This window comes from Mytilus californianus, unplaced genomic scaffold, assembly GCF_021869535.1.
Source record: "Mytilus californianus isolate M0D057914Y unplaced genomic scaffold, xbMytCali1.0.p SCAF_25, whole genome shotgun sequence".
NCBI classification, from domain to species: Eukaryota; Metazoa; Mollusca; class Bivalvia; order Mytilida; family Mytilidae; genus Mytilus; species Mytilus californianus.
In genome coordinates this window covers 3,504,390-3,514,280 of record NW_026262674.1, presented here as the reverse complement: position 1 = coordinate 3,514,280, position 9,891 = coordinate 3,504,390, and the positions used below count along the sequence as shown (strand labels likewise).

Below are 9,891 nucleotides of genomic sequence, written 5' to 3'. Positions count from 1 at the left end.
GAGACCCCACTTTATATAATTCTATCAAATATTTGTTGTCCATTAAATCTGTCTGATTAACAATGATAACGTAGAATGATCAAAGCTAAAAAAAAAAAAAAATTTCAAGAAACATAAAAACGAGTTATATTTTCTGATTCAGTACGAAGAGACAAGAAAAATAAGACCCCACTTTATATAATTCTGTCAAATATTTGTTATTTTTAAAAGATGTTTTACATTTAATCTGTAGAATTAATATTATCTGACTAAAGATGTTAACACAACTCATTCTCTTTAACTTCTCATTAAAATCAAATGTTAACAAAATAATTTTTCGTCAAGAAACAAAATAAAACCTTTACTAACTGATTCAGTTCTGTGTTACGAATAAAATGAGACCCCACTTTATATAATTCTAACAAATATTTGTTGTCCATTAAATCTGTCTGATTAACAACATGATTTTGTGTAGATTCTGTATAAAATGGTGTTTAGTCAGAGTAAGGTCATTATATCTATCATTACCTTGTTTGTGTTCTCTAACTGACTGCCCTGAGTGACTAGGTACCTGACCACCTCCAGGTGTCCTACCCTGGCAGCAAACATTAATGGTGTCATTCCACCCTGTAATATCAACATATAACAGACATCAAAACTTGTGTCATAAACTGGACAATGTTGTGTAATAAATATAAACAAAATATATATCACATGATTCAAGGGTCAAAACTGAATAAAATGACCAGTCACACTTTTATTTATATTCTACATAAACAACAAATAAACAACGTTTTATTGTGAGATGTCAGAACTTCCATCAGAACTGTCAGGTTAAAAAAAAACTTTTTTCTAGAAACATAAACAATATTTATATCAATGGACTCAGCTGGACAAGACAAATAAAATGAGATCCCACTTTATATAAATCTAACAAATATTTGCTGTCCATTAAACCTGCCTGATTAACAATGATTACGTAGAATGATCAAAGTTGAAAAAAAAAAAAATTTCAAATTTTTTTCAAGGAACATTAAAACGAGTAATATTTTCTAATTCAATACCAAGAGACAGGAAAAATAAGACCCCCCTTTATATAATTCTGTCAAGTATTTCTTGCTTTTATTAAATCTGTTTGATTAACAATGATGAATGATCAAAGTTAAAAAAAAATAATTTCAAGAAAAATAAAAACGAGTTATATTTTCTTATTCAGATTAATGAGACAGGAAAAATGAGACCCCACTTTATATAATTCTAACAAGTATTTGTTGTCCATGACACCTGCCTGGTTAACAGTATTTTGTGTTGATTCAGAATAATGATCAAAGCTTAAAAAGTATTCAATGGTATTTCCATGTAAAATGTTTGTGTAGTGCAGAACAGTTGCTTCATAATATATGTGTTGTTGCATATTATGGTAATATATCAATGGCATATGTTTGTGGTGAGTATAAGTGAAGAACTGCAATAAACCACGTTTGTATTTTTTTGTTTGCCTTGCCTTTAAATGTGATATGTCACATGTTTGTGAGGAATGTAAGAGTGTCATTGCTATGTCACATGTTGATGTTGAGTATAAGAGTGGTATGGCTAGGTTACATGATAGTGTTGAGTATCAGAGTGTCATTGCTATGTCACATGTTGGTGTTGAGTATAAGAGTGGTATGGCTAGGTTACATGATAGAGTTGAGTATCAGAGTGTCATTGCTATGTCACATGTTGGTGTTGAGTATAAGAGTGGTATGGCTAGGTTACATGATAGAGTTGAGTATCAGAGTGTCATTGCTATGTCACATGTTGGTGTTGAGTATAAGAGTGGTATGGCTAGGTTACATGATAGAGTTGAGTATCAGAGTGTCATTGCTATGTCACATTTTGGTGTTGAGTATGATTGTGTCATTGATGTTGGTGTTGAGTATAAGTGTGTCATTGCTATGTCAATTGATGGTGTTGAGTATAAGAGTGGTATGGCTAGGTTACGTGATAGAGTTGAGTATCAGAGTGTCATTGCTATGTCAAATGTTGGTGTTGAGTATAAGAGTGGTATGGCTAGGTTACATGATAGAGTTGAGTATCAGAGTGTCATTGCTAGGTCCCATGTTGGTGTTGAGTAAAAGAGTGGTATGGCTAAGTTACATGATATACTTATACTCAATACTAATATGTGACATAGCCATACCACTCTTATACTCAACACCAACATGTGACATAGCAATGACATAGCAATGACATACTTATACTCAATGACAATATGTTGGTGTTGAGTATAAGAGTGGTATGGCTAAGTTACATGATGGTGTTGAGTATAAGAGTGTCATTGCTGTCACATGTTGATGCTGAGCATAAGAGTATCATTGCTATGTCACATGTTGGTGTTGAGTATAAGAGTGGTATGGCTAGGTTACATGATGGTGTTGAGTATAAGAGTGTCATTGCTATGTCACATGTTGGTGTTGAGTATAATTATGGCATTGCTATGTCATATGTTGATGCTGAGTATAAGAGTGTCAATGCTATGTCACATGTTGGTGTTGAGTATAAGAGTGGTATGGCTAGGTTACATGATGGTGTTGAGTATAAGAGTGTCATTGCTATGTCACATGTTGGTGTTGAGTATAATTATGTCATTGCTATGTCACATGTTTGTGTTGAGTATAAGAGTGGTATGGCTATGTCACATATTAGTATTGAGTAAAAGAGTGGTATGGCTAAGTCACATGATAGTGTTGAAAAAAAAGTGTCATTGCTATGTCACATGATGGTGTTGAGTATAAGAGTGTCATTGCTATGTCACATGTTGGTGTTGAGTATAAGAGTGGTATGCCTATGTCACATATTAGTATTGAGTATAAGATTGGTATGGCTAGGTTACATGATAGTGTTGAGTAAAAAAGTGTTATTGCTATGTCACATGTTGGTGTTGAGTACAAGAGTGGTATGGCTAAGTCACATGATGGTGTTGAGTATAAGAGTGTCATTGCTATGTCACATGTTGGTGTTAAGGAAAAGAAATTCATGGCTAGGTCAAATGATGGTGTTGAGTAAAACAGTGTCAGTCCTATGTCAGATGTTGGTGCTGAGGATAAATATGGCATGGCTATGTCAGGTGTTGGTGTTGAGTATAAGTTTGTCATTGCTATGTCACATGTTGGAATTGAGTATAACAATGTCATTGCTATGTCAGGTTAGTGTTGAGTATAAGAATGTTTTTGCAATGTCACATGTTGGTGTAAGAATGTCATTGCTATGTCACATGTTAATGTTGACTATCAGAGTATTATTGTTATGTCACATGTTGGTGTTGAGTATAATTGTGTCAATGCTCTGTCACATGTTTGTGTTGAGTATAAGCATATGCAATCCATGGCTATGTCACATATTTGTGTTGAGTTTAAGAGAGTAACGGCTATGACACCTGTTTGTGCTGAGTTTAAGAGTGTCATTGTTATGTGACATGTTGGTGTTGAGTATAAGAGTGTCATTGCTCTGTCAAATGAATGTTGTATGATCAGGTGGCACAAGTCATGTTCAGTACAGGAGTGGTAAATGCATGTTGTATGATCAGATGTTATATGTCATGTTCAGTACAAGAGTGGCAAATGAATGTTGTATGATCAGGTGTCACATGTCATGTTCAGTACATGTGTGGTAAATACATGTTGTATGATCAGATGTCAAGTCATGTTCAGTACAGGAGTGGTAAATGCATGTTGTAAGATCAGGTGTCTCATGTCATGTTCTGTACAGGAGTGGTTTATGTATTGTTGTATGATCAGGTGTCACATGTCATGTTCAGTACAGGAGTGGTAAATGAATGTTGTATGATCAGGTGTTACACGTCATGTTCACTACAGGAGTGGTAAATGAATGTTGTAAAATCAGATATCACATGTCATGTTCAGTACAAGAGTGTGTAATGAGCGTTGTAACATCAGGTGTCACATGTCATGTTCAGTACAGGAGTTGTAAATGCATGTTGTATTCAGGTGTCACATGTCATGTTCAGTACAGGAGTAGTAAATAAAAGTTTTATGAACAGGTGTTATATGTCATGTTCAGTACAGGAATGGTAAACGTATGTTGTATGATCAGTTGTCATGTGTCATGTTCAGTACAGGAGTAGTAAATGAAAGTTGTATGAACAGGTGTCACATGTCATGTTCAGTACAGGAGTGGTAAATGAATGTTGTATGATCAGATGTCACATGTCACGTTCAGTACAAGAGTGGTAAATGAATGTTGTATAATCATGTGTCACATGTCATGTTCAGTATAGTTTTAAATTCATGTTGTATGATTTGCTGTCATATGTCATGTTCAGTACAGGAGTGGTAAATGTATGTTGTTTAATCATGTGTCACATGTCATGTTCAGTACAGGAGTGGTAAATGAATGTTGTATGATCAGGTATCACATGTCATGTTCAATACAGGAGTTGTAAATGCATGTTGTATGATCAGGTATCACGACATGTTCAATACAGAAGTTGTAAATGCATGTTGTATCATCAGGTATCGCATGTCATGTTCAGTACAGAAATGGTAAATGCATGTTGTATGATCAGGTATCACATGTCATGTTAAGTACAGGAGTTGTAAATGAATGTTGTATGATCAGGTATCACATGTCATGTTCAGTACAGGAGTGGTAAATGAATGTTATATGATTTGGTGTTACGTCATGTTCAGTACAGGAGTGGTAAATGAATCTTGTATGATCAGGTATCACATGTCATGTTCAGTACAGGAGTGGTAACTGGATGTTGTATGATCAGATGTCACATGTCATGTTCAGTACAGGAATGGTAAAGCATGTTGTATGATCATGTGTCACATGTCATGTTCAGTACAGGAGTTGTAAATTTATGTTATATGATTTAATGTCAAGTCATATTCAGTACAGGCGTGGTAAATGCATATTGTATGATCATGTGTCACATGTCATGTTCAGTACAGGAGTGGCAATAGAATGTTGTATGATCAGGTTTCAAGTCATGTTCAGTACAGGTGTGGTAAATGCATGTTGTATGATCATGTGTCACACGTCATGTTCAGTACAGGAGTGGCAATAGAATGTTGTATGATCAGGTTTCAAGTCATGTTCAGTACAGGTGTGGTAAATGCATGTTGTATGATCATGTGTCACACGTCATGTTCAGTACAGGAGTGGCAATAGAATGTTGTATGATCAGGTTTCAAGTCATGTTCAGTACAGGTGTGGTAAATGCATGTTGTATGATCAGATGTTATATGTCATGTTCAGTACAAGAGTGGCAAATGAATGTTGTATGATCAGGTGTCACATGTCATGTTCAGTACATGTGTGGTAAATACATGTTGTATGATCAGATGTCAAGTCATGTTCAGTACAGGAGTGGTAAATGCATGTTGTAAGATCAGGTGTCTCATGTCATGTTCAGTACAGGAGTGGTTTATGTATTGTTGTATGATCAGGTGTCACATGTCATGTTCAGTACAGGAGTGGTAAATGAATGTTGTATGATCAGGTGTTACACGTCATGTTCACTACAGGAGTGGTAAATGAATGTTGTAAAATCAGATGTCACATGTCATGTTCAGTACAAGAGTGTGTAATGAGCGTTGTAACATCAGGTGTCACATGTCATGTTCAGTACAGGAGTTGTAAATGCATGTTGTATTCAGGTGTCACATGTCATGTTCAGTACAGGAGTAGTAAATAAAAGTTTTATGAACAGGTGTTATATGTCATGTTCAGTACAGGAATGGTAAACGTATGTTGTATGATCAGTTGTCATGTGTCATGTTCAGTACAGGAGTAGTAAATGAAAGTTGTATGAACAGGTGTCACATGTCATGTTCAGTACAGGAGTGGTAAATGAATGTTGTATGATCATATGTCACATGTCACGTTCAGTACAAGAGTGGTAAATGAATGTTGTATAATCATGTGTCACATGTCATGTTCAGTATAGTTTTAAATTCATGTTGTATGATTCGCTGTCACATGTCATGTTCAGTACAGGAGTGGTAAATGTATGTTGTTTAATTATGTGTCACATGTCATGTTCAGTACAGGAGTGGTAAATGAATGTTGTATGATCAGGTATCACATGTCATGTTCAATACAGGAGTTGTAAATGCATGTTGTATGATCAGGTATCACGACATGTTCAATACAGAAGTTGTAAATGCATGTTGTATCATCAGGTATCACATGTCATGTTCAGTACAGAAATGGTAAATGCATGTTGTATGATCAGGTATCACATGTCATGTTAAGTACAGGAGTTGTAAATGAATGTTGTATGATCAGGTATCACATGTCATGTTCAGTACAGGAGTGGTAAATGAATGTTATATGATTTGGTGTTACGTCATGTTCAGTACAGGAGTGGTAAATGAATGTTGTATGATCAGGTATCACATGTCATGTTCAGTACAGGAGTGGTAACTGGATGTTGTATGATCAGATGTCACATGTCATGTTCAGTACAGGAATGGTAAAGCATGTTGTATGATCATGTGTCACATGTCATGTTCAGTACAGGAGTTGTAAATTTATGTTATATGATTTGGTGTCAAGTCATATTCAGTACAGGCGTGGTAAATGCATGTTGTATGATCATGTGTCACACGTCATGTTCAGTACAGGAGTGGTAAATGCATGTTGTATGATCTTGTGTCACATGTCATGTTCAGTCTGGAGTGTTCAGTACAGTTGAGGTAAATGCATGTTATATGAGCAGGTGTCACATATTATGTTCAGTACAGGAGTGGTAAATGAATATTATATGATCAAGTGTCACATGTCATGTTCAGAACAGGAATTGTAAATGGATGTTGTTTGATCAGGTGTCGCATGTCATGTTCAGTACAGACGTGGTCTTATTAGTGGTTAAAGATGTGTAAACATACTTTTTCGTATAACATTTAAAAGGACATGTTTCAGATGACCAGTAATTAACACCTTTGTTGATTGCCCAATCAGAATTTTTGCATATTTCACCTCATATTAAAAATGAAACAAATTAAAAAGTCCAGAGCCGGGATCAGATGAATGGTTAGAACCAAAAGTCATTAATTGCAATATTTAAAGGGTTTAACACAATTATGACAGAGTTACAATTATAGAATACAAAGCAGACAACCCTCATCCAAGGCTGTCAAGTTTTCATGAAGCAAATGCACGAGATTTGGAAAAATTTTAAAGATCAAAGAGAAATAAATAGGGAATGTGTCCATGGGACACAGATGATGCCCCCGCTTGCATATCATATAAAGTTTTAAAGGGACATAACTGAGGAACTGTAAAAGTGACGCTACCCAAATTTGTACTTAACATTTGGTTGAGGCAAACTTAAGATAGAGAATGGAAACGAAAAATTCAGCAATTTTTCCATTTGTAAAGGGACATAACTCTAGAACGGTTAAAGTGACACCACCAAAATTCAAACTTGATCTGTATGTTGTGGTAATAAGCAATGTGTATAAGTTTCATTACATTTGGTAAAGGCAAACTAAAGTTAGAGAATGGAAACCAACTTCGGGATGTACAGACGATGGACGTACAGACCGACAAGGGTAAAACTTAATGCCCGCTCTGCTACGGAGGGAGCATAAAAACAGTAGATCAAAGGAAAATGCCGCCAAATAAGCATTACAATGTGCGAGTCTTTTGAGCACAATACATGAGACTTGACAGCACTCCTAATCAGTGATATTTAGGGATCTTGAGCACATTACATGAGACTTGACAGCACTCCTCATCAGTGATATTTAGGGATCTTGAGCACATTACATGAGACTTGACAGTACTCCTCATCAGTGATATTTAGGGATCTTGAGCACATTGCATGAGACTTGACAGCACTCCTCATCAGTGATATTTCCGGACTAAGTTTAGTTACGCAAGTGATTCAATAATTTATAGTGACTGACCTTTGTTAATATTAGTTTATTGATTTTGTTTGTGAATGTTTGTATCTGTACTTGTATTTTTAATTATTTCGAGGGATAAAAAAATATGCTTCAATACACATGTCACAAAAAAAGGCACACTGTTCAAAATATTTAGTTTACACAAATCTCATTTTTTGTGAAGAGCTTAGAAACTGTTGTTTTATCTTTTTAGTATTTGTCTTTCCACCATGTTATTCATCTTCTACTTATGTGTTTTGATTGCCTACTTGGTATTTTGTGTAAAGAGTTCAGTGTATTGTTATTGTGTAACAATGTTTCTTACTTCTTATGTAAAATACAGAAATACCAGTAATAACCAATATTTACTGTGTTTAACAATGAATCACTCAGCAACAACAAGGGCGATTTTTATCTGATTCACCTTGTGTGTACTGTAAGTAAATACCTTTATGTGTTTCAAATATTTCTACTTCACTTACAATACCACTTTTGTATTCCAAATTAGCTCCATTCTGTAAAGATAAATCCACATCTTTAATATTTCCCTCCTCAGCAGCTGTCCAAAGTTTCTGTAAGTAAAACAAAGTTTAAGCATTTCTCTCCTGCACATAATAATGAATGATAAATGTAATAATTCAAATTAACAAACTACTTTTAGTTATTCTGCTTATGATGTTCACTTTTACAGTTTGCTTTTCAAATGCAGTAACAACAACTGACCAAGACAGTGAAATTGCTGTTTGTAATTTCAGAGTTTTTTGAGAGAAGAAAAAAACTTTGGATGATTGTATAATGTATCAGGTTTGCTCCTTTAAATTTTGTCCATTGAAATTCTTATAACTCTTGTCATTTTGATTTTCTTCTATTTTCGCTCTATGAATACTATGAACTACACACATGTTCCTTTCTCTACAGTTTAAGGACAAAAATAGGTCACATGACAATTGAACTTTAGAAAGAAAATCTTACCTCATCCCAATCTGCCATTATATCCTGTAAAAAGAAAAGAAATAATTATCTCCCCTTTTACAAGTTAGACCACCAGACACAATATTTGTCCAGCTGTTACACTGACAAGGCACATGGACATATAGACAGTATACTGAAGAAAGTTGATTTGATTATCTCCCCTTAAACATGTAAGACCACCAGACACAATATCTGTCCAGCTGTTACACCGACAAGGCACATGGACATATAGACAGTATATTGAAGAAAGTTGATTTGATTATCTCCCCTTTAACATGTAAGACCACCAGACACAATATCTGTCCAGCTGTTACACATGGACATATAGACAGTATACTGAAGAAAGTTAATTTGATTATCTCCCCTTTTACAAGTTAGACCACCAGAAATAACAAGTACTCTTATTCTGTCATAGTTTTATGTTATTCGAGTAACACAGCTGATTCTGTAATGTTTTTAGTTCTTGGCACATGCCATCAATGCTTATACATGTTATAACACAGAGATATTTCATGATTGTGGAATGTTTTAGTTCTTGGCACATGCCATCCAAGCTTATACATGTTATAACACAGAGATATTTCATGATTGTGCAATGTTTTTAGTTCTAAGCACATGCCATCAATGCTTATACATGTTATAACACAGAGATATTTCATGATTGTGCAATGTTTTTAGTTCTTGGCACATGCCATCAATGCTTATACATGTTATAACACAGAGATATTTCATGATTGTGGAATGTTTTAGTTCTTGGCACATGCCATCAATGCTTATACATGTTATAACACAGAGATATTTCATGATTGTGCAATGTTTTTAGTTCTAAGCACATGCCATCAATGCTTATATATGTTATACATGTTATAACACAGAGATATTTCATGATTGTGCAATGTTTTTAGTTCTTGGCACATGCCATCAATGCTTATACATGTTATAACACAGAGATATTTCATGATTGTGGAATGTTTTAGTTCTAAGCACATGCCATCAATGCTTATACATGTTATAACACAGAGATATTTCATGATTGTGG

The 9,891-nt window shown here is 34.8% G+C and overlaps 1 long non-coding RNA gene across 1 annotated transcript in view; it reads right to left on the bottom strand.

Moving 5' to 3' along the window:
* Positions 1-513: 513 nt before the first annotated feature.
* Positions 514-9,891, bottom strand: part of LOC127732588 (uncharacterized) — a 40,581-nt gene continuing 31,203 nt past the window's right edge. The window contains exons 3-5 of the long non-coding RNA XR_007996325.1: positions 8,853-8,876; positions 8,363-8,452; positions 514-606 (exon numbers count right to left, since the gene is read on the bottom strand). This is a non-coding gene — a long non-coding RNA (uncharacterized LOC127732588). The remainder of the gene's footprint in view (positions 607-8,362; positions 8,453-8,852; positions 8,877-9,891) is intronic.